The sequence below is a fragment of the Serinus canaria genome, chromosome 2 (genome assembly GCF_022539315.1).
Source record: "Serinus canaria isolate serCan28SL12 chromosome 2, serCan2020, whole genome shotgun sequence".
Taxonomy (NCBI): domain Eukaryota; kingdom Metazoa; phylum Chordata; class Aves; order Passeriformes; family Fringillidae; genus Serinus; species Serinus canaria.
Window position 1 is genome coordinate 141798671 of NC_066315.1, and position 23647 is coordinate 141822317.

Genomic DNA, 23647 nt, shown 5'->3' on the forward strand with positions numbered 1-23647 from the left:
CTGGGGCGGCGTGCAGCATTCCAGCAGCCCGGTGCGGGAAGGTGGGCTGGCCCCGGACCGGCTGCCGGGAAGCCGTGCCCGTCTGTGCCGAGCTGCGTGGGACTGCCAGGGCCCGGCTTCAGCAGTGGGAATTGCATCCAAGGGCACAATCCTTTCCTCCTTAGTGACCAGGCTTGATGTGGTTGCAAGAATACATAACCAACATGTCTGCTTAATTATTTTTCTTTTTATGTGGCTTCCTGTTCTTGTCCCTCGGTATTGCAACGTTGTCAGCTCCTCGAGGCAGGGACCAGGACTTTACACACCTTTGCTAAATGCTAATACACTCATCACATTGCTGCCTAGCGAGCGAGACAGCCGCGGTGTGAGCTGGCTTCAAAACAGCAGGAGCTCTGTCGCACTTTCTCAAAGGCTCGGGTGGTGCTGGGGCTGTAATTTAGGTGCCTGTGCTGGTGAATTGGAGCGATTTGTGCTGATCTGATCTTTACTGCAACAGAACCTGAAGAGGAAGAAACAGGAAGAACGAACCTTGGTATTGTCAGCTCTGCACTTACAAGTATTTTTTTTCTTTTTAATCCTTAATTAAACCTCTATCAGCTTACAAATCTTGATACTTTAAAATAACTAATATTGGGCTGTTCCAGGTGCTCCCCTTTTGCATTCATGTTTTTTGGCATTCATTTCTTTCCTTTCCCACCCCCTGACACTCCAATTTCCTGACTATGAACCTTTAGGCTTTATTTTAATGGGGAGTTAGATTATGAAGAATCACATGAATCCAGGAGCTGAGTGATTAAGGAAAAGGATACGCAACACCACAAATAAATCCCATGCTTGTCACATCAGCATTTGCTCCTGTTAAACAAGTCCCAGGAAAGAATTAGACCAAGGCTAGTGATGGAACCTGGGAAATGGTGTTTCCAAGATTTTTATTGGCATCATATACCAGACACATAAAAATTAACTTTCTTAATGCCATTTTGCAGCATTCAAGTGCTATTATTTCCATTTCATTGCTGGGGAACTGGGACACAGGCAGAATGAACAACTTGCCCAAGGTTGCTCAGGAAATCCACAAAAGAAAGAGAGAAAAAAACCAACAGATGTGTTAGAATCCTTGGTCAAAATCCTTATCAGTGGGCCATTCCTTCTTGCAGGTGAAATGGGCTGGAGAAGAAGGTTAGTAGCACCAGCTTAGCCACCCCAGGCTGAGTTAGGATCCAGAGTAAGGAAGCAGGCAAATGTGTGGCTGTGTGGAGGGTATTTGCACTAATAAAACTGCTGAGTCTGGAAAGTTGAGCACTTTCCCGTGTGATTGCTGCTGTTTCATTTTCTGGTCATGGTGGGAACAGCCTTTCTGGTTCTTAATGGAATTAGTAAAACATCCAAACATTTCATAACTTTAATGGTTGTAGATGTGGGAGAAACTCCAGCTGGTAGGAGTAGAGATGGCTCCTGGTTTTCCAAGTGAGCTTGCCCTTTTTTTAGTGAGCTATTTTATTTTAGTCATGTAATGTCTTCTAACTGTTTAAGTCTGGTCAGAAGAAAAGGAAGGAACAGATAAGTAGGAGGGTAAAGTTAACATGTAAAGAAGCATACCAGAAATTGAAGAGTTACATTACATATACCTATGAAAATTATGTATCCACTAATCTGTGACTGTGCACACAGATTGAATAAATATCCTATTTGTTTGGAACATAGAAAAATAACACTTTAAGATATTATTAAACTACATTTAATATGTGCTTTTGTTGAAGTCAGTAAGTAAGAAAATAAATAAATAAATAAATAAATAATAAATAAATAAATAGCAAATTAATTCCACAGGCCAGCAAAAAATGGGAATTTGCAGTGACTGGACACTGAGCAGGAATTTGGGAATGCTGTGCTTTAACTCCCACAATGAGTCATCTGCAGCCTCTTTGGTAAAGCTCATGGAGGACTGAAAGGAGATGCTCCAACTCACCTGTAAATGTTTTCAACATTAATATGTTCCCCAGTACATCCACACCCATCTGCATGGCTCCTCCACCGTCTGTCTGCAAGCAGAACAAGCCTACGGCTATGACTCACAAAACCCCACGTGGGGATACTTTGATCCTGCCAGAGGTAACCTTTGCAGGTACCCAGTTTGGGAGACCAGCAAGCCTGGTCTGAGGGACAGCTTTCAGTAGCCCTTTGGAGACCAGTGCAAGCCATGCAGTTTTTCCATTAGTTTAGAACAGGAGTAACACTGTTCTCTCAAAAGCATCATGACACTTCTTTGGTAAATATTCATTTGTCCTTGGCGTAGCTCGCTCTGCAAACAGCTCCATGGATCAGTTTTAGAGATGGAGACAGGGTTGCTGTAGAGTATCACAGGGTGTGACAATGGGTACAGTAATGGACTCCCAGTGTTTGTGCTGTGCCTGTGAAGAAAGGTGAGATGCAAGTGCAACGTATTATTATTCCAATGATGTCCGACTCTCACTGAGCTGTGCCTTGTGGAAGTGTGTGAACTTTGGAGCATGCCCTGATGAATGTGAACCATGACAGCTCTCTGGAGATGCAGGGAAAGCTGGCAACAGCTTAATCAATTATGACAGCAATGGTAAGATCTGTCCAGATTAGAGCACTTCAAAAACTACAAAGCCTCAGGCTTCTCTGTCTAGGTTTTTGCAAGAGGGGGACAGTGAAGGAAGTGGATTGATTTGGGTCCTTTGAAATGTAGTAATACTAACATCTGCTGGCTTAAATGCAAGCACAGGCAGACAGTGTTTTACCTTCTAAAGATGCAGGGTGGTAGAGGAGGCAGTGCTGTGAATTTTAGAGTTATGCTTGACTGCAAATGGGTTAGATATGATGTTTCCCTGGGAGAAGGGTGGGTTCTCTCAAATATGTTATTGTAAAATAAGACAGGAATGAAAGAAAACAAAAGGAAGACATCATGCAGAAAAGATCTATTGGGGAATGGCTAACTGCAAAAACATCAGATCAAAGGAGGACATTTTCTGTTAGGAATCGAATTATCCTCTTCCTTTCCAAGTCAAATGGACCTATTTGAGGAACAGATAGGCAAGATAAAGCCTCTCAGCCAGAGTGATTTTATCTCCCTCTGAAGTATGTGTGCATGTGTGATTCTCAAATAAACACAGCAGCAGAACACAGAGTTGTGTGAACATGACCAATTATTTGACTAGCTGTGTGTTTTCACAAGAGAAATGAGAAAACAAAGCCAGGTGAGGCTCAAAGTTTCCAAATCAGCAAATAGAAATAAATAAATTGTTGTTATACCAATATTTCCTAGATATTGTCCTCATAAGCAAGCCACAAACTAGATACTCAGCTGAGTGCAGTATTCAGCTATGTGCATATTTCAGGTTGTATGAAGCTGATCAAGTCACTTAAAAACCACTGATGCTTTTAAAGGGCTTCACAATTAGCAGCTCAATGAGTTGCCCAGACATTGCACAGAGTTGTCATTTCACAATGGCAGGAGTGGCTGCATGCAGGGATGTCTTATGCAGAGGCTCTGCTGCACAAGAATGAGTCAAGCCACCGTGGCCCCCTCATCCCCAGAGCCTACCCCTATTTTCTGTAACTGTTCCTGACAGCTACATCCCTTCCTACTGCCAGAGCATGGCCTCATCTGGATCTTAGCACTAGGAAATCTGAATCAAGTGTGCAGGAATGTTCCTGAGACACACAGTGTGTTGCCACTATTTGCCTCCTGGCCTGGCTGTGCCACTTACATCTTCAGTGATGCATGAAAGCTTTTTTTGCACCGCAGTGGCTCTGCTGGTGTCACCTGTGACACTGCCCCATCGCTGCCTGACGTAGCAGGGCGGAGACAGGAGCCAAGCACGCAGGTCTCATGTCTGGCATGTGAATCCTGGCAGGTCTTACACAGTCTGTGACAACAGAGAGAGCTGGAAGCAAACCTGCAGCTGTACAATTGAGTGAGCAATCATGGCTGGGCTTGTTCAGGAAACAATGCACTCCAGCTCCCAAGGGATGAGTGGCTTTGCCAAACACCTTGGCTTTGGCAAGCACCTCCACCTGCTGCTTCTGTTCCAGGGTTAATGCCTTGTCTGAACCTAGAGGATCACAGCAGACCCGTGGCTCTGACAGCCCTGCATACATGGCAGGAGATGTGTTTGCTGCTACTGCACTGTGCTGGGGTGGAGGTTAGAGGTGCAGTCTTGGCTCCAAATGTTGGTTCAGAGGATGGTAGCAGGCCAGTTTACAATTCTTCCTCAAGGTGTTAGGCAGGACTCTGGGGAGCAACCATTTGGGTTTGACTCTCACTGCAAAATCTTGGGGACATTATGACGCTTTTGTTTTCTCCAGAAAAAGGGACCAATAACATTCACTCACTTAAGGAAAGCACATTGAGGTCAGTCCATGTGGGGGAGTGAGGAGTGCCACACATTGCTGTGGGCTGGTAGCCCACTGCCTGTGCCATGAAACCTAAAAAACCAATGAAGCATTGCCATCCTTCCTTCACACATTGTTTGAAATGATGTTCTGTGCTTGGCCAAACTTAGATAAGGGTGATTGCCAAGCAGGGCCCATAGAATGATCCCAAGCACCTAGAACAGTGTTGATGTTTGGTCGGAGATCAGAGTACACCACCACAGACCCTGATCCATGTACAATAAAGGGACATAAGTCAAAGTGTTAGGCAGATGGCTGACTGTGAGTGCCTGACTTTGATGTTGAAGCTCTTTCTCCCTCTTTATTGCATAGAAAGGCACAGTCTGGCAGTACTAAATGCTAGGCAATGAATCACCTACTTAATGACTGTAATAGGCAGCCAGAACACAATCCACAGCCTTTTGGGGTCTGTCCAGCGTCTACTTGCCTGTCTGTAAGCACACATTTAGAAATAATAATTGACCCCTAATTCATAGGGTCAGGACTTTTACATACCTATGTTTTTATGATGAAAAGGAAAAAGTGTTTTCTTCATGGGATTTAATTTACAAAGAGGAGAGGATTGGACAATTGTTGGACTGGTATTATGGGAATAAGAATGTTGTAATTCAAAAAAGTGAATAATCCTGAAAGGGTTTTGACCTTTCTTCTAAAAAATTTTCTTTTCCAACCTTGCTGTTTTAGAACTGCATAGTCACTTTAAGAAAGTGAATTTGTTGCCAGGGTGAGAGAGGTTTATATCATTACCCCAAGGCCAGCTGCCACCCATCTGAATACTGTAATAGAGCAAATAGTTTTTTATTTCCACCATGAATGGAGACCAGCCTGAGTACCCAAGTGCAGCATCTTTTGCAAACTCTCCTCAGTAATTAATGATGTGCAGACACCACTACTGCATGTGCTTTATTATCATTGAGGATGGCTGGAGATTATCTCCACAGGCATATCTCCACAGAGAACCCAGGATGTCTTTCCTTACCATGTACTAAATCACGACATCTTCTCTTTGTTCTTATGTACCTCTTTACTTCCTAGGTTGAAATCTGGCTTCATGACTTTCTCAAAATTTCTTAAAGTAGCTTTTACCATGATTGTCTGAGCTGCACTCTGCATTCCCTGCCTGCAACATGAAAAATTAGTAGTCACCAAGCCTTGCTCCTTTCTGCCATCTTCCACAGCAGCAGAGATGTTACACAGGCTCTTCATCTGTGTTCATGCACTCCTGGTTGGGCTGGAAATGAGTTAGAAGAATCTGTTTCCAACTCCCTTCTGGTCCTTGTGCCCAATTTGCCTTCCATTGATACCATGGAGTGGGGAATAGGGAAGGGAGCTGTACACCTTGGTTTGTTGTCTTTGCTCTTGCCTCCTGATGGCCACACTCACTGGGCAAACGCTGAGCTGGGAGGGTGTTGCTGTATCCTTTATGCATGCTGGCTAATTTCTATCATTCATTGCATGCTCTGTCTGTCACAGCCATGATCACTGACTTTGTACAAGGCCCTGGAAGTTAGAAGGCTTTGGGAAGATGACTGGATTTCTCTAGGAAGGTGTGTTGTTGTGGACTTGGGTTTACCAACTCTCACTCAAAGAACGACTGAGCCAAGCTGCCCTTTGTGTTCACAAGTCTGGTTGTAAAGATGTTGTAGCCTCCAGGGAAAGTAAGGACTCCCCATTCCCAGCAGCATTGCCACATTCTTTCTACCTTTTTTGGTTTTTTGTCTCTAAATTTCCACCACTTCCACAAAAAGCAATAATTTCACAAAGAACAAGAGGACTGCAGGAGTGTCGGTAAGCTCCAATGGGCATTTTGAAGCCCATCTTGCCTGCATCAGCTTAGAAAAGATATCTACATCAGCAGGAAATGGTATCTATATCAGTTCAAAAGGATTTTAAACACCAGCTCTGACGTCCCACAGCTGCATCTGCAATGAAAATAGTGAACTGAGGAAGAAACTTGGACTAGTTCTGGAAAGTCTGTGAGGTGAAAGGTGGCCTCGCTCCCTCCACAGACACAAGTAGTTGATTTTTTTTTCCTGGTGACTTCTTTGGAAGGTACTTTTTCTTTTTTTTTCATTAAAATGATTCATAGCCTTTTAGATACTGAGCTTTCATGAGCAAGAAAGTTGGTGGCTTTTTTTCCAGACAGTGGTATGCTAAGTTTTTCCACAAGCAACAAGTGATAAAGAGAGATGAAAATCCTGAGAAATTTTTGAGGGGAAATTTCACTCAATATTAAAAAGAAATCTCTCTTTCTTTGGGGAAAAAAGCCCACAAAAAGCAGAGAACAGCTGGGCTGCAGGTTCCTAGGAAACAAAAAATACCTTTATCCTGCCAATGTCTTTTGGGGAATCCGGCATTTTTCACCAGGCTGAGATTTATGAAGAGCATTAGAGTTAGTAACCAACAAAGAGCACACAGAGGGACTAGCTTTAATGTACCTGCAGAGGCAAGGATTGAACTTTGCTTTTATGATTAATCCAAAAGACAGCACTTCTGGTGGTTCTGAGCCCTTCTGCCATGATCTAGCCACATTTGTTTAGATCTGACTCAGATGTGTGACTATCTGCCACGAAATCACTGGCACCAGTTTTGCAGCACAAACCATGACCTACTGCTTCAATTTGATTTTTTTTTTTTTATTGGACCGGGTCCAGACTCGGAACAGTTTGGCTTCCTGAAAACCAGCAGTGTTGGAGCTTAAATCAATCTGGCTTGGGGGGAAAAAATCGGAACAAATCTTCTCAAAGTCCAGTCTCTGAGGGAAAGAATCTACATTCACAGTTCTGCCTCTTTGTGCAAAATAAGCTTTGAATGAACACAGGTTCAAGAAAAGGATTACTCTCATTGTGTAGAAATAATTCCATACAGACAAGTGCTGAGTAAGCTGTTTCTCTTTCCTCAACAAGCCTATTAATTACTGGTGTTGTTCTGAGTCTGAGGTATGTTAATAGCATGAAGGGGAAAGCCCTAATATGTGACAGATTGCTGCTGTGATATTCCAGAGGGTGAGGGAAGTTTTACCATTTGAGAGTGGGATGTTCACTCATGGAGATGCCAGCAGAGCTGGTTAATTTTTTTTCACCCATTTAAGTCACCGCTGCAAAGGTTTTGCTGTGACAGGAGGAGGTAACTCTGATCTCATGTTAATAATTGACTACATCACAGTCTAAGTGACCTATTAATTGATCAGTTGCAAACTGCTGAAATGACAGGTTTGTATATGTGAATGCAGAGAAAACAGGGAACCATATTCAGGTCAGGTCTTAAGGTTGTGCAAAGACCCACAGTGGTAGATTATCTGCAGACAATGTCTAGGGGAATCCTGTATGTTGCATCCTGTGATAATTATCAGTCTTAGAAAAATGCCAGTTAATGTCTGAAATTCCTGGAGTCATGTAGTTTTCTAGTGCAATGTACAGAACAATGTGTTCTATTGCAGCTGTGCAATCTGGCCTTGCTAAAAATGAATACTCTTTTCTAATCACCCTTATCTAGCTGGTTAAGTCTTAGTTCATTAGAAGATGAATTGGAATTGTGAGAGAGACAAACTAGGTGAGAAGTTTAACTGTGCTGATGTCATAGAATGAAACTTAGTCATGTGTAGCATCTTACAAACAAGCAGTGCAACAAATTGATTTGCATATGGAAAAATGAAACTTAATTATTATTTAAGCTAAATTGGTTGGGTAACAGCCAAGTGAAAGACATATAAATAGATGCTAAAATGATATGTTGAGGTGAAATATCCAAAGATTTGAAAATGTGGTAAGAAACTACTAACTAATTCACTTACAAGTGAAAATAAATGAGAGCTCTTTAACAGTGTTGGGACCTGGCAGGAGCCAGATACCAGATGAGAAGAGAAGGTCACCTTCACCTTCACCTGCCACCTTCAGGGTGACAGATGTTGGGATAAATCTGGGAAGAATTTTCCACCTAAGGATACTAATATGCAGTTTAGTAGAGAAAACACAACGACATTTGGATATGCATTTGAACTTGTGCCATCTCTGTTTTTTTAGCCATGTACAGAACAGCAATATTAGTGTACTGAGACTTGAGCAACAGTTTGGCAGCTTGGCCCTCCTGAGAGCAGCTTCATCTTTGGTGGAGATGCTGTATAAATAACATGTCACTAAGTCAGGGTTGTTTTTTCGGAAGGTCTCTTCAAGGTTAGTGAGCAGGAAAGATTTCTCACGTGGATCATTGAGGAAAGCCTAGGAAGCACTTCAAGTGGATTAGGAGAAGACACCTAAGAGGAATGAGCTTGCTCTTTAGAGACTCATACTGGCTATACAGAGATTTGCTCTTTGATCAAGCAGGGTCTCCTAATCAGCAAATTAAAACTGGTTGAACACAGAGGAGGAGAGAAGCAAGAGGCTGAGGCATTTCAAAGGGGAAGGAAGATCTGTGCCTTGACAAGGTTGTACTTTCTTTCCTTCATGGGGCCCATTGATACACACTCTTCTCAATTACTGAGACAAGTGACTGTTCCAGAATAAAAGTCTCTTCTATGTAAGGTGTTAGCACAGCTGTGCAAACAAAAACTCCATTTAAGAAAGATGTGTGTGTGTGTGTGTGTGTGTGTGTGTGTGTGTGTGTGTGTGAGTGAATACCCTCCCATGTTGAGAATGACTGGATAAGGACCTCTGCATGGATAGAAAATATGTACCCAGGCCTAGTCCTGGTGCCACTGAGGCTGGTGGGAGTTTTGCTAACTTGGGAGGACAGAACCCGGTTTTGTGATCATTCTCTGGGGGTGGGACAGACAAAGCACAGTGGACTGAGAGGTGTTCTGGTAACATGCCACCATATTTTAATCAAGGGACTTGAATCATTCTAGGAAAGGAGATGCCTAGTGAAGGGTGGAGTGCCACAGATAAATAAGCAACTGAAAGTTGGGATGTTCATCCACCCATTATCTGAACTAGCCAGATCTCTTTGTTGTGCAAAATGGGGCTGAAAAGCTTTAGAGGATAAGCTTCCTTCTGACATTTGGTATTCTCTGCTGCTTCAGCTGCAGGCACGAATTCAGCTTCACATCAGTGTCCATTTCTCTGCTCTTTGGTTTGGCCATTTCCTTCACCTCACTTTTTACCATGTGCCAACTGCTACAGGACAGAGTCAACAGCTACAGCTGCTGGTGGAACCAAATCCCTTCACATCCCAACACCTTCCCTTACAATTCTGAGTGGGCTCAATGGCTTGTAAGTCAATAGCAGAAGATTTAAACAATATTGCTTTTGTGGATGCAAGGAATTGCATCCAAACATAGAGAATTTTTAAGATGCTGAAGGAAGTGAAGCAGGATGAGTTCAGGTCTGTCCAGGAGCTGCTGCATCACTGTGACACAACCTTTTTGTGTACTTCAGATTTCTAAAAGCATTTTCTTTCTACTAAACTTAGATGTGGCATTACTAGTAAGTAATGTATGCAGTTCAGCATTAGCTAATACAAATTCTTTAGGCTAATCTCAGTTTCCTTCTGTAGGTATCACTGCAGAACTGATGTTCTGAGACAGGTTTTCTCTTGGTTTTTGTTTCCAGGATATTTAAGAAACAGGTCTGGATATTCAATCCTTTTTTGAAGTGTAAAATTAGGGGTTTTACATGGATAGATGGCTGATTTATGGGCTTAAAGAGTTCTTAGAGGATTAAATGACATAACCTAAAGTAAGAAATGGAAGTCCAGTTAAGACAGAAATAAAAATATGGCCCTGGAAGATGTCTGTGTGAAATTTATTTGAAGGATAAATTTCCAGCATTTGAAGAAGGGTCACTAGTGTCACTTTTTCACTGAAAAGTCAACTGAAATGTTTTGATCTTCAACAGCTGAAAACTGAGCTTTTTTAACAAGTGTACTGTTGACAAAATTCCTATGTTAGGACGGAAACCTTTTGTCTGTTAGATTTTGCACTTTCTGATGAAGGGTCGTGCTCTTCTGCAGAAGGCTGATTCCTTTTATGAAAGTAGGCTGTTTACCTGAAAAAGTATTTTTGTTTTAAAAAGGTTTGATGCACCCAAGGTCAAGGTCTGCTATAAGATTTCATCCTTCCTCGTGTTTGACTCTTTGCAGCAATGTGCTTCTGGGTTTCCAAAAGGAGCAAAAACGGCAGGGCCACTTTTTATGGGTGTTTGCAGAGGGGTTTACTTAGCTCTCTACACTATCAAATGACTCAAGGAATCACCATATGTCAGATTAGATCAGCTCAAAAATAACAGCCAGGAAACTGCTGATAACTTTTTTGGAGTTCCATGAAAGTTTACATAATTGTCATTGCATGTCATTTGGTTTAGCAGCTGCAGGAAGATCCTGCTCTCCAATAAACAGAGATAATTGATTAATAAACTGTATCTGCAGCCACCACAGTTTATTCTGTGCACAGAGATCTGTGTTCCCAGGTCTGGAGTCCTGCTCCTGAAGAAACAATTTACACATTCATTTACTTTAAGGCCATATCTGGTCTGTAAAATTGTGGTAAATCATTTAAAGACCCAACATTGATCAGGCCACATGTACACATTCATAGGATTAACATTTCAAAGAGAGCCCTATTAAATCTGTGGCAAAATTTGGTTTGGTTTTTGTATGATGTAGGTCTAGAGGGGATGGGAAGGCTACTGAGTGATAGTGTAACTTCAGATAAATATTTCTGTCTCTCTGCTAAGTCACAAATTTCGACAACTTACTAGGAAAAATCTCATAGCTTTTGTAAAGTTGTAAACCACTTGATGGTTAGAAACCCTCTATTTTTCCTTAAGGGTATTCACAGGCAGCTTGCTTCTTTTATTAAGCTAACAATCATCCCATTGCTTGAGTAATTTTTCCATGGAGCTTATCAGTGTGGGATATTTAGATACAGCAAACACATTCTGGGTCAGCCTCTGTCCAGTGAAGCTAAACAAAACTTGTACACCTTGTCTCCTCTGATTAAATGGACTCTCTATCTCTCTAGTCAGTTCAGTAGCTCCCTCTGCATCTATTTCCCTTGTAAATTCAGCTTTTTTGCAAAGGGATGGCCAGAATCACACAGGAAGAGGTTTTTCTAGGGCTGTGCACTTTCCCATTGCTCTCATCTGACAAACTCTTTAAGCACAGGTTGCTAATACGCCTGAGCTGTTTCCAAGAGCTAATTTTGGGGGTGGATGCATCCCAGAGGCAGGCTCTGTATCTTCCTTCCCAGGCAGGGCCTGGGATACTTCAATGAATGTCTTCATTTTATGGCTTTTTAGAAGTGAGAGGCAGGATCTTGAAGGCCATGACCCTGGGGGAAAGGAGTGCCCTATCTCCTGCCCGTGGCTGGCCCAGGGTGGTGGTGTTTGCAAAACCCAGTTTTTATGGGGCTTTTGTGACATGATGGAAGACAGGCTGGGAGGGTGGAGGGTGCAGGTACAGCCCTGGGTTGTCGTGATCTCAGTGTACCAGTGAGGAGCAGGACCCTGAAATAAATCACCTGGGCCCCAGCAAAGTCAATCTGGATCTTTATACCAGCCAGTGGTCTGCCCTCTGGGCTTAAGGTTAATCTGCAGAAAAAAAATATATGTTTTCCTTTTTCTTCTGGAGTTTTAGTGGATTTTGTTCATAAAGGAGAATGCTAGTGTAACTTCAAATAAATATTTCTAACATTTTTTCTCTTTCCCCCCCTCCGTTCTCCTTGCCTCAGCTCTCTGTATTGGACAGAAACAAGACAGTCACTGGGCTGTTTGGCTCTGTGCCTTGGTTTGCAGTGCCCAGGCTGGCCCAGGGCTCCCACCATAGGGCTGGTGGTTGTACTCCCACTACAGCCCACCAAATCTCCTTGCTGACGCTGTTGTGTCCTTTGCAGTCCTCCACTCCCAGATTTGGCTGACAATGTGTGAAGATCATGAAAATATGCTCTCAGTTCAGCCAGGCAATACAACATGTCCCAGGCTTTTGAAGGAAACCACTTAAGTAGGAAAAAAAAAAGCTATGCTGTTAAACTTCCTGATAGTCCCTTAATATCTTAACATCTTCTGAATTTTCAAAAGGTAACAATATTAATTAAAAATAAAACTTCAAAACTATCTGCTTACAGCAGATTTGGTTTATTTAAGACATGCAGTCAAACATTATATATTTAGATATATTCTATAAGCCTGTGGGAGTACATATTACATTGGTAATCAAAATGCAGTTTTCTTTCAAATGTATTTTAAAGGAAACAAAGTAATTATTCAAAATCTCATGAAAAATGCACCTGCAAGTATGCAAGTATGTATAATTAAAATTTATTTATATATATATATTCCTCACTGGAAGGATTTGGCACTGGCAGTGGAAGTAGTTGTTGCAAATTGTGCTCAGAAATCCCTTTTGATAAGATCCTGAATCACTGCAGAGTTAGACAAGACATCCAGTTATTTAGTGTGTTTGGGCCCATTCTTTTACTTCTATATACTGCTAAGTTTTCCAGTTATGAAAGATGGTCATTAGTAAATGTCCATGAACAATTTTTCTTTATGGAAAAAGGAGAAAAATTGGTCAAAATAAAACAGTTTAACAACTTGAGTCAAATTTATGGAATCAAGTAGAAAGGATTTCCCTTAAATGTTGCAGCATTTTTTTTCTAGGAGTTATCTATTGCAAACATTTTGACTTTTCAGTTGAATGTGGTGTTTCTGTTTAGAAATTAACCCTGAAAAAAACTCTGAAATGGAGGAGATAATGGCAAAAAATATTTCAGTTTAAATAAAGTTTTTTTGTGATTAATGCAAAGATGTTCTTTTCAGAGAGGTTAGGATTTTTTTTCCTTTTGGGTTGATTAAAACAGGAGTATTGTAACCACTTCTCTGGAAAAGGTAAAAAATGCCCAAGTTTAATGACGAATACTTCCTTGAGTAAAAATCTGGAAGATGAAGCTTCAACATTTTCCTTCAGTTATTAGGCATAGTGTACTCTCATGTTACTCCCAAAGCAGTTTAGCAGATGTACAAAAATATTTGAGCAGTTCATGTGAAAAATTCAAATTATGACTGCAATAAGGCATAGATTTTTTGTGTTTTATATGTGCATTAGTCAGTGCCTTCACATTATCCCTGGATATGTGTGTGATGGGGATTAATCTGTGGATGTATTTTATCATATTTTTACATGAGGAAATTTGTGCCTTAGTTTGAACATAATCTCCCCAAATATTTACAGATGGAGGGGTAGTTTATTATATTTAGTTGTTTCACAATTGTTTCTGATTTTTTGCATGCTTGTGGAACAGTTTATTACCTCGAGCTCCTCATGGTGTGGTCCTATTCAAAATTCAGGTGGTTTCCTCTTTCCTAGTTGTTTCTGCTGTCTGATGGCTCAATGAAATATGTGTAAAAGCAAACTATTGCAGTGTTTCCTGCCCCTGTGAACATGCTACAGATAAGCACCAAAACCCAGCTCTTCACACTTTGTGGGGTGGGGGTGACATAATAAGAGGTGAGCCATAAAATTGCACCCACTGCCCTGGAGGGAGCTGAAGTTGGCTGGCTTTGATGCCAGAGGGGCCCAGGTACCCTCACCCTGACTGTTCCTCCAGGGGAACATGCCTGCACCGAGGTGTTGGGAACAGAGTCTGGTCTGTGTCTGATGCACAGAGAACACAGGACTCAAAGGTCATTTATTTGTGCATGCAAGGCCCTGCTGTTCTCTCCTTGTCCTGATGTGAACCTCTGATTACCGTGTCGCATGCTTTGAAGCTGATTAACTTCTGCAGTCACCCCGTGCCCATGGACCTGCAGGTATGTGTGTGGAGCTCTGTTCCTGCAGGCAGCCTGGCTGTGCCTTTGGGGACACGTAGGTTTGTGTAACAGCATCCCAGACTGGGATGGGGGGGATATTGTGGTGTCCCTGCTCACAGAACAGGGTTGGAACTTGGTGGTCTTTAAAGTTCTTTTGACCCAAACCATTCTCTGATTTTAAGATATTTAAAGAGATACTTCAAGAAAACATCCTACTTGTTGCAGGGAAATGAAAGATCTTCTTATAAGCATCTGAATAATATTGCTTTAGGAGCTCTGTCATCTCCTAACTCCTCACTGGTAGGACAAGAGGCAGGTCCTTCACCAAGGACAAGAGGAGAGCTTTTCTCACTGTCCCACTCCGGGTGGCAGCCAGGATGGGGACAGGCACATCCCACACCCAGCCCCTTCCCCTGCCACCTATAACTCCATCTCATTAGGGCTGCCCCAGTCTCCCCTGTAGATCTAGGAGCAGCAGGGCTTTAGCTTATAGCCCTGTGAGAATATTGTCTCACTGTGCAATCCCCAGAGCAAGACAAAGGCAGGCTGTGTCTCTCAGGAAAGCCTGGCTCCCTGCCGTGCTCCTGCTCTGGCAACATGGGAAAGCTTTACCCTGATGTTAGCTGATGCTGCCTGCAAACTGCACAGACTGAGCTGTGCCAGCTGCTGCCCCAAAGGAGCAGCCCAAGCCTTCATTTCTATTTCCACTCACCTTTCCTGTAAAGCTTTTGCTTTTGAGATCAGAAACTCAATGACCTTGGCAGGGAGGGAAGTGGAAAATGGATTTAGTTGGAAGATATTACTCAAAAACACTGTTCAGGGCTCAGATATCTTCCCCTGGGGATTACAGAGTGAGCATTGCTGAAATCAGTGTGTCAAGATGTCACCAAGCATGCACTGGAAGAAACTTTACACGGTGTGATGAGAGTGCTGCAGTTGGGGCTCCAAGTGTAAAGAAATGTTCTGATTCAATCAATGTCCCTTCCGTTATCCTACTGCCTGCTCCCCATTGAGCAGGAAGCCTATTGCATCCCTTTTACTGCTGCCATGCTCTTTACTGCTTCCCTCTCCATGAGCATCTATCACAGAGCCATTCCCACCCTCTGGCTCCGATTGCTGATGGGCACCTGTCACCAGACGGGCTCTGATGACGCTCCATCGATCACGCAGAAGGAAATGGTTATTGAGTGGGTGGCAATCAACCTTTTACCTCTCCCTGGAGCCAGAGTGCATCAGTGCTTCCCAGCATTAAGCAGAAGCCTCCTAGAAAGTATTTTTTGCACACATATTTCCTCACGTGTAAGGCTGTCATGCTGGTGCTGAGTCACAGGTCTCAAAGGACACAGCTGCAATTTCTTGCTAAGTTTCACTTTGAACTTAGTGCCAAAGGAAAGTGGAAAAAGTCATGCTCTCCACCTTTGCAAACACACATCCAAACTGAGGAAGACTGCAGAGACCTGTTAGCCAGCATTACTGGAGGGAAGAAGCCCAAATGCAGATGCTCAGTTGCAAAGAAATAATTAGTATTAAGTCTGTGTTGATAATATATACTGGTATAACCCCAGCATTTTCTGGAAAAAAATTAATTTTTGGTTTGGAAGAAAAGAAAGAGCATTTAGGGGAGACAAATCCTGTTTTCCTTACTGGAGTAAGGAAAACAGCCTGTATGTCCTGATACTTAGTGGCATTTGGGTAGCTATTTCCTTTAATTCCTCTTAGAGTTAGCAGATAATTGCGCTTGAAGAGGTAGACTTCAGCCAACAGGACTCAGAGGGACTCAAGGCTGCAGGGCTGGCAAGCACAAAGCATCTGATTCTGGGCAGCCCACACATAGCACTTCACATCTGCCCATGCATTCATTTCTGAGTGGTTTTGCAGACATTTTTAAGGGCCTTATGAGTTTTCTAATTGTTTTCTAATCAAGCCCTGCCTTCATTTGATACTGTGTGGCATATGGGATTATGCACATCTCACTCTTTAAGGACACAGATCTGGATCCACTGAAATTTTTCTGCATCAGAGCATTGTGATTTCTAACTAGTGCTGGCAAACCCTATGACCAGTGAGGCCACAGTACTCAGCAGCGCCATCTCCTCATGGCTGGTCTGCTGCCTAGGGGAGGTCCTGAAACAGTGTGACATCTCACTTCAAAATGCCATGTTAGAAACTGGTGGTTCCATGCTGACTGATAATCAGCTGCAATGTCCCAGCCATCTGGGCAGTGAGAACAGCTGGCTGTGTCACCTCTGCTGCTGGACAGTGTGGAGCCATTCCCACTTGTCAGTGGGAGTTGTAGGTCCTGCAGCATAGCAGGACTTGACAGTCAACCTCATCCTATGGACCAACTCTGGAGAAAGAGCTTCAGAATCCTCAGCTTCCATGTCTATCACTTGTGCTGCATGTGACAGTTTATTTTGTCTCAGTTGTGTTTATCTGCACTTTTCCCACTGGATTTTGTTTGTGCTGTCTACTGGGCAAGCTGGGAAGTGTGTGGGTGCTGCTTTTGGATGTAGTACTGCTACCAGCAAGAGCATGGCAATAACTTAAAAAGAGTGATTTGTTTGATGAAGCTCCCCATTTTCTATTCACAAATGGTTCATGAACATAGTTCAAAATTCCCTGATGTGGCCATTAGAAAATGTAATTTGCAAATTTCTTTTGGAAAGTAACTCTTGATCTGCAGGGGATCATTCAAATTATCATTCATGTTAGTATTGCAGACGTGATTTGTGCAGTAACGTGTGTAACTTACCAAAATATGTAACTAACTTAATGACTCAAAGCATTTGAATTCCAAGGAAGTACTATAGCTGACTCCAGAAAAGCTTTTGGAGCAGTGTTGATCATCTGAATGGTTGCTTGCTGTGAAGAAAGGAACTGTGGCAGAGAAAAGGATCCTTAGCTAATCTGTAATTGGTGTCTTCATCCCTGAGCAAGCAGCTGGTGCCCTTGGACTGGTCCCCCTCAGAGGGAGGGGGTTCGGTAGCATTCGCAGCAGCTTTGGATTTGTACCACACATGGATGCAGATCAGCAGTAGAGTGGAAGGAAGCAGGGGTTGGTTAGATGTCTGTGGTTCTTGTTGGAAGAGGAAATAATGTCCTGCTCCATATTTCTAGAAGAAAGACTCTAATAGGCCACTCTAAACACAAAATAGATAAAAATTCCTTCCTGTGTTCTTCCAGGAATCAGGTGAACAAAAGAATTTTAGTCCCTCTGTAAGAGGAGGGGAATGTCTATATCAGTCAAACTGGTGTTTATGGCCAGGGGCCATGACAGTTTACCTGACTTATCAGACTAAAGTACACATCACTTCTTCTGAAAATTTTCTGCCCTCTCCCTGAGTATGGGAACATTGCTGGAATTTATGGAGTTTTTTGCATCCACCCACACCTATAGATAAGCATGCTTTAAAATACTGCAAAATACTTGTTACAAGTGATGGCAAAATATCAGGATTCACTATTTCCTCAAATTACAAATTCTGGCAATTGTTTTTTCCTCTAAGAAGGAATAAGTAGGATCACAAAGGTATTCTCTATCAGAAGGCTTTTCCCTCTGCCTTGGCTTTAAGACAGCTTCCGATCCAGATCTACTGCAGATATCTCCTTTTGGCTACTATGGGATGCTCCCTGCAGCGTGCAATAAACATTCACTTCATATCACACATCTCGCCCTGACAAGCAAATCCCTTGCATATCAATGTGGCCCTGTGAAGAGATTTTGCTTTTTTACATTCCTTCCACTCCCAGCTGCTAATTTGCACTGACTAGATAGCAGGGGGTCCCACTCTGCCCCAGAGACATGCTTGCGACTTTCACCGACTTTAATAGGATTTGCATGAACATACACGGAGTCAGGTCCTCAGCAGAATTCAGACGAGCTGGCTAGAAATTTCAAAGTCATCCAGGATTTTAAACAGTGGGGTTTTCTTACCTTTAATGGGACCAAAGTGTTCAAAGCTCAGGTAATCGTTAAAAACCGTGGAGCTCTTAATAATGAACTAGGTTTAGTCTCATGCAAACTACTGCCTGAAATCACCTTGATCAAGGAAAAAAAAAAGAAAAAAAGAGGGTAGAAACTGGCATTTCACTTATAGAGATTTTATTTGAAGTGAATTGCAAAATGTTCATAGGTTTGATTACTGCAAGTGTGAATTACTTTTACAAATATTTTGACAGACCTGCAGAGGACTGAAAATACCTTTCCCTGACACCATTGTTTGTAGAAAATGATTTATGTGTGCTACTGATAACTTCTCTTTCAGATTAAAACTGAAGTACTTGAGATTAAAAGTGTAGGAGAATACTAAACTGTGCAGGAAGCAGGTGAGGATATTATGTGTATGTATGGCATTCTGTATCTGATTTCCTTTATCCACTTGAGGCCTAATCAGCATTTATTACAGTTATTTTAATACACAGTGGAACTGAAAAAGGCATCTAAACAGTTGGATATTCAATTCCCACAACTTTCATAGAATATATGTGCCAAGAATACACTCAAGGAATGGACTGGGATTTGAGAGTATTTTAGGCCCCAATGCATTCCAGAAAGAGGAAAACAGTTATGTGTTTTTTAAGGGCCCATTTTTCAAAGATAGCATTTGGTATCTCTGGTGCCTCAATTCTGGTTTGTCTGTCCCTCTAGAACAGCATGGTGCTTCTGATGGAGCTGATACAGGCAGAGCAAAAGAACATGATTAACTGTTTGTTTTTTAAATATTAACCAAGTCTTCACTGTTCCAATTAAAATTTATCAAATTAAGCAAATTGCTTGGGGATTGGAAAGAAAAAAAAAACCCTTTACTTAATTATTTAGCCAATATTTACTGTGTGTGAGTATATTATTAACAGCAAAGGAGGCTTTTAATTATTATTCACAGTATTTCTAATAAAAAAAGATGGCATCTGCTATTTCTGTAAAAGAAATATTGTCACTAATAATCCATTCTAAATTGTAAATGTGATATAATAAACTGGATGTGTCATTTCTCTGTTCTGCACTGACATATGCTATATGAGGGAGCTGAGCTTTTTTGGGGACTGTGTCAAAAGGCTTTTTGTTGGTGACCTTTAATCAGCTAGTATCCAATTATGCAGAAGTCTAATGGCATATTTGTGTATCTGCAATATATTTTCTACTAGACAACTGTGATTTGGTATCACCTTCCTTTTACTCATATTATCATAAGAGAGGCAGCAAAACCAGAAATAAAAAATCAACCAGGATGCTATTTTCTTTGCTTAGTGGAAAAAAAAAATATAATGTACCATTTATTGCATACTTTACATGTACAATCTATTTATTGAGGCAGAGGAAGTGAGAGGAAAGATATTCTGAGGTAAAGACTGTTGAACTGGTGTTGTCAAAGTCAGCTTTCAATTTTCTGCTTGATTTTAGATGCCCTTGTGAACTTTGGTTCATCATCCGTGACCTGTGTCCCTAAAATCTACAGTGTGCCATGCAAAGAAAAGATGGATAAAAGGAGTATTTTGAAACCTTTTAGGCTATCTGTCTATTCAGTGTTAGGATCACCTCTACCTAAACAACTTCTGGCAAATGTCTGTCAAAGTAATTTTTTAGTGTTGGATTTCTAGCTACAGTTAAAATCCATGTGTTTCATCTTGGCCTCAGCATATAAGATGAGCTTATTCCTTTTTCCTCTCAAGCACTTCATGAATGTTTTCATGTCTCCTCTCAGACTTGTCTTATTCCAAGGGAATCCCAGTTCTTTCCTCCTGGGTCACATTCTTCTCCCCATTACATTCTTGCTGCCTGGTCAGTCCATCCTGGAGCTGGATGCAGCCTTGCAGGGCTGAGTAGGGCAGGAGGACCTTTCAGGTGACATTTTTACTTGTACACACCAGTGTCATGTTTGTCTTTTCAAAAACAATGGAACAATGGAATATTGTTTGTGATTCCCTAATCACCATCTTTATCTCTACAACAGTTCTTTGTCCTGTATTTGAACCAATTGTTCCCACCTATGTGAATAAATTTCATTTGTTCCTGTTGAATTGGGCCTCATTTTTCCTCGCTACCTCTCTAACTTGCCACGATTTTTCTGATTTTTGTTCCATCATTCAGTGTGTTTACAGACTGTCTGCCTGAGCTTGATTTTATCTGTAAATGCAATAAACACATTATTATTCATTCTTCTTAATCATTCATAAAATACTGAACTGTTCCAGATACAGGACAGAACACTGTGATTTTCACCTGGTACAATCCTACCATTCTGACACCAAATCATGTATAAATCACTCTTAAAATTCAGATTTCCAGCTGTCTTAGCATGCCTTTTCTCTGTAGTTTAATCTTGACCAGGTTTTCTTAGCTTACCTGTGAGAATATTATGTGAAAGGGTGTCAAAAGCCACACTAAAGTCAAGATGTACCACATTTTCTTTTCCTACTCTACCTACAAGGCTTGTTACTCTGTTTTAGAGTGGAATTAGGTGGGTTTGACATTATTTCTTCTTGACAAATACATGTTGGCTGCTACTTCTCTCCTTGTTGCTACCTAGGTACTTAGAAGAGTTGGATTACTTGTTCCAGTACTTTTCCAGGAATCAAGTTAGACTGTCAGTCTGGTAGTTCCCTGTCTCCTCCCTCATTCCTTCCTACAGATTGGTGGTCTGCAGGCACTTCTTCACTTTTCTAGATTCCTACAGATCTTGCATGAATTCTCTAAGAGATTTGCTAATGCCTGTGAGATTCTTTCTGCCTGTTCTTTAGTTCTCAAGTTCTTTAAGTATCTTGGCATAAATGCCCTAATGCCCCCCTGAACTGGCAATTGGAACCCTAAGTATTCTTTAATCTGATCTTCCTCTCTTGCAACCTGAGTTGTTGCCCCTTGTTTTTATCAGCTGTCTAGTCGTAGTTAACCTCTCCAATGAGGGCTGAAATAGAAAAGGTGCCAAACATTTCACTTTTCTGGGACTCATCTGGCAGGAGTTTGTTCTCTCCTTTGAGAAGTAAGCCACTGTTTTCCCTCAGAGTTCTTTTTACTGCAAATGTGCTTACAGAAAGCTTTTTGCTTCCTTTGCAGATTTCCTCTCTTTTTGTACCTTTGCCTTTCTGAATTTTTCCCCACATATTTATGTCATTCATTCACATTTGTCTTTAGTATTTCAATGTAGTTTTCACTTCCTGTACATTTTATTTAGCTCCAGGTCATTGAAGAACTCATAGTTTAGCCAAATTGTTTTCTGATTACACTTCCTATCCTTCCTTCATGTTGGCATGGCTTCTGATTGTGCTCTCACTGTCATTTCTTTAAAGAATTGCCAACTCTTCTGGACTCTTTTGTCACTTCAACTTGTTTCCGAGGAGATCTCACCCACCAATTTACAGTGTTTATTGAAGTCTGCCCTCTTGAAATACATTGCTTTTAGTTTTCTCTTTTCCCTCCTTCCTTTGCTAAAGCTAGTGAATTAGTTTCATGGCAATTATAACTCAAGTTTCCAGATCCATAAATTTGGATAACATCTGTTTGTCTCTATAGATTATAAACCCTCTAGGGAAGAAAAAAAAAATTTATTGTATTTTTTTAAACTTCTTTTTTTTTTTTTTTCAAAACACAGCACAATGCAAGAGTATTCCAGTACCAGCTGATTCTTTTGGCTTTATGTCTGAGAGATAGCATTGATAGTTCTCTGCTCTGACATCCTGCTGTAGTATCTCAGCATCTCCTCTCTTGTCAGCTTCCTTATTGGCTGCTGTAAATCAGCCAGAAGAGCACAGGCAGCTGTACTGGCAATTACATCCAAATAGCAATGTAAGTGCTGGTAGTGACAGAAGAAATAGCCATATTGAAATATTTTATATATACAGTGGATCTGATGCCTGATTAGAGCAAGACACAAGTGCACAGAGATGTATGTGTGTATTTCTCCTAAATTTGTACCCTGGATATGATGTGAATGTCTGTGGCTTTGCAGGTCAGAAAGCAGCTGTGGTAAAGTCCAGTCAGCTCCTTAGTGGGAACATCCAGAGGAAAATGTGGGGCCTACACATACTCCAGAGACCAGACACAGAATCCTACTCTGCTGATGTTCTATGCAGGAATGTAAAGAATTTCCAGATACAGATATCTGATTGAAAACCTGCAATTAACTTCAACTGGAAAGAGCAATAAACATAGGTCACTTGGTCCTCTGCTCTGTGTTCCTCTATTGATTGTCTGGACATGGAAGAGACTCAGGAATTATCCACAATGTTATTGTTTTACAATCTTCCTGTGCAAGGCTCTTCTCTTGCACCACAATATGGAACAGGGATGGAAAAAGTAGCAGGAGTGGTTAGTAATCAACTCTGGCCACTTGTCTCATGTCTGAGTAACTGTGCAGTGAGAAAAGGGGTTTATGATGATGGCCAGAGAAAATGGTCAGTCAGACCTGCAATCCTCTGCTCATTGTTTGAGTGCTGTTGGCACCATAACACGAATGGCAGCTGCTGAATCCAGCCATGTGTGACACATTTGCAGCTAACTAGAGTTTGCTCAATAATATCTGACAAATTAGGCTTCTACTGGGAAATGTCTTACTGTCCATTTATTAGGGAAAGCCCCTCAGGTTCATGATAATATTTCAGGAGTTAAAGGAAGGCAAGTGGGAGATATGGGCTGAAGGATGATCTTGCCATGAAAATCATTAGTCCAGTACATGTTCTTTAGGGGTATAGGTGTTGGGACTCAGATTTCAAATTCTAGCTTCTCTGGATTTGGTCTTTCTGCCTTTTTAATTAAAGTTGTTTCCCTTTGTGTAAAACCCCCATTTATTAGATTAAGGATTTTAACTAGGGTTTACTTTATTCATGGTTGTACTAGATTCCCTGGATTATAGAGACAATCCACTACTAAGACATGTTATTTCCTTTTCTCCTCTGTGCCAGCTGTTTGTATCACCTCTGTGCTGGAGAATCCCACTGCTCCATGAGAGGAGATCAATGCAAAGCTAGAAACCTGATTTAATTATTGCAATTATACTATTGCAATTATTAGTTGAATGATTTCTTACACTTTCAATAGAGAAGACTGAACCAAGCTCATCCAGAAGTGTTTTATAATGACTAAAAACGGTGTTAAAATTCTGGTTTCTGCTCATAGTCATGTCTAAGTCTATATACTACTATATATAGTACCCTTAAAAGGTCTTTATTTCATCTGAACTAAAAGCTTGGAAAGAGAAAAAGATAAGGAATTAAACTTACTAATTTTTGCAGTAAACTTATTCCCTCCATGATCTACAACAAACATCTTGAGAAATTCACAAAGAAATTTACACTTGTAAACAAAAAAAAAAAAAAAAAAAAAAAAGAAAAAAAGGAAACAAACTCAGTTTTTTATCATCTGAATGCAGTAGTTCCTCAGATGCCAGGATTATGAGATTTCTATTTCAGAAACTGCAGGAACATTAGTCTGTGGATTAGAGCTAAAATACTTTGTGGAATAGTGAGCCAGACACAATTTGTATGAATAGCTTTTC

At 41.3% G+C, this 23647-nt stretch overlaps 1 long non-coding RNA gene across 1 annotated transcript in view; it reads left to right on the forward strand.

Moving 5' to 3' along the window:
• Positions 1 to 394: 394 nt before the first annotated feature.
• LOC108961996 (uncharacterized) overlaps positions 395 to 23647 on the forward strand; it is a 190744-nt gene continuing 167491 nt past the window's right edge. Inside the window, exon 1 of the long non-coding RNA XR_007776989.1 lies at positions 395 to 532. This is a non-coding gene — a long non-coding RNA (uncharacterized LOC108961996). The remainder of the gene's footprint in view (positions 533 to 23647) is intronic.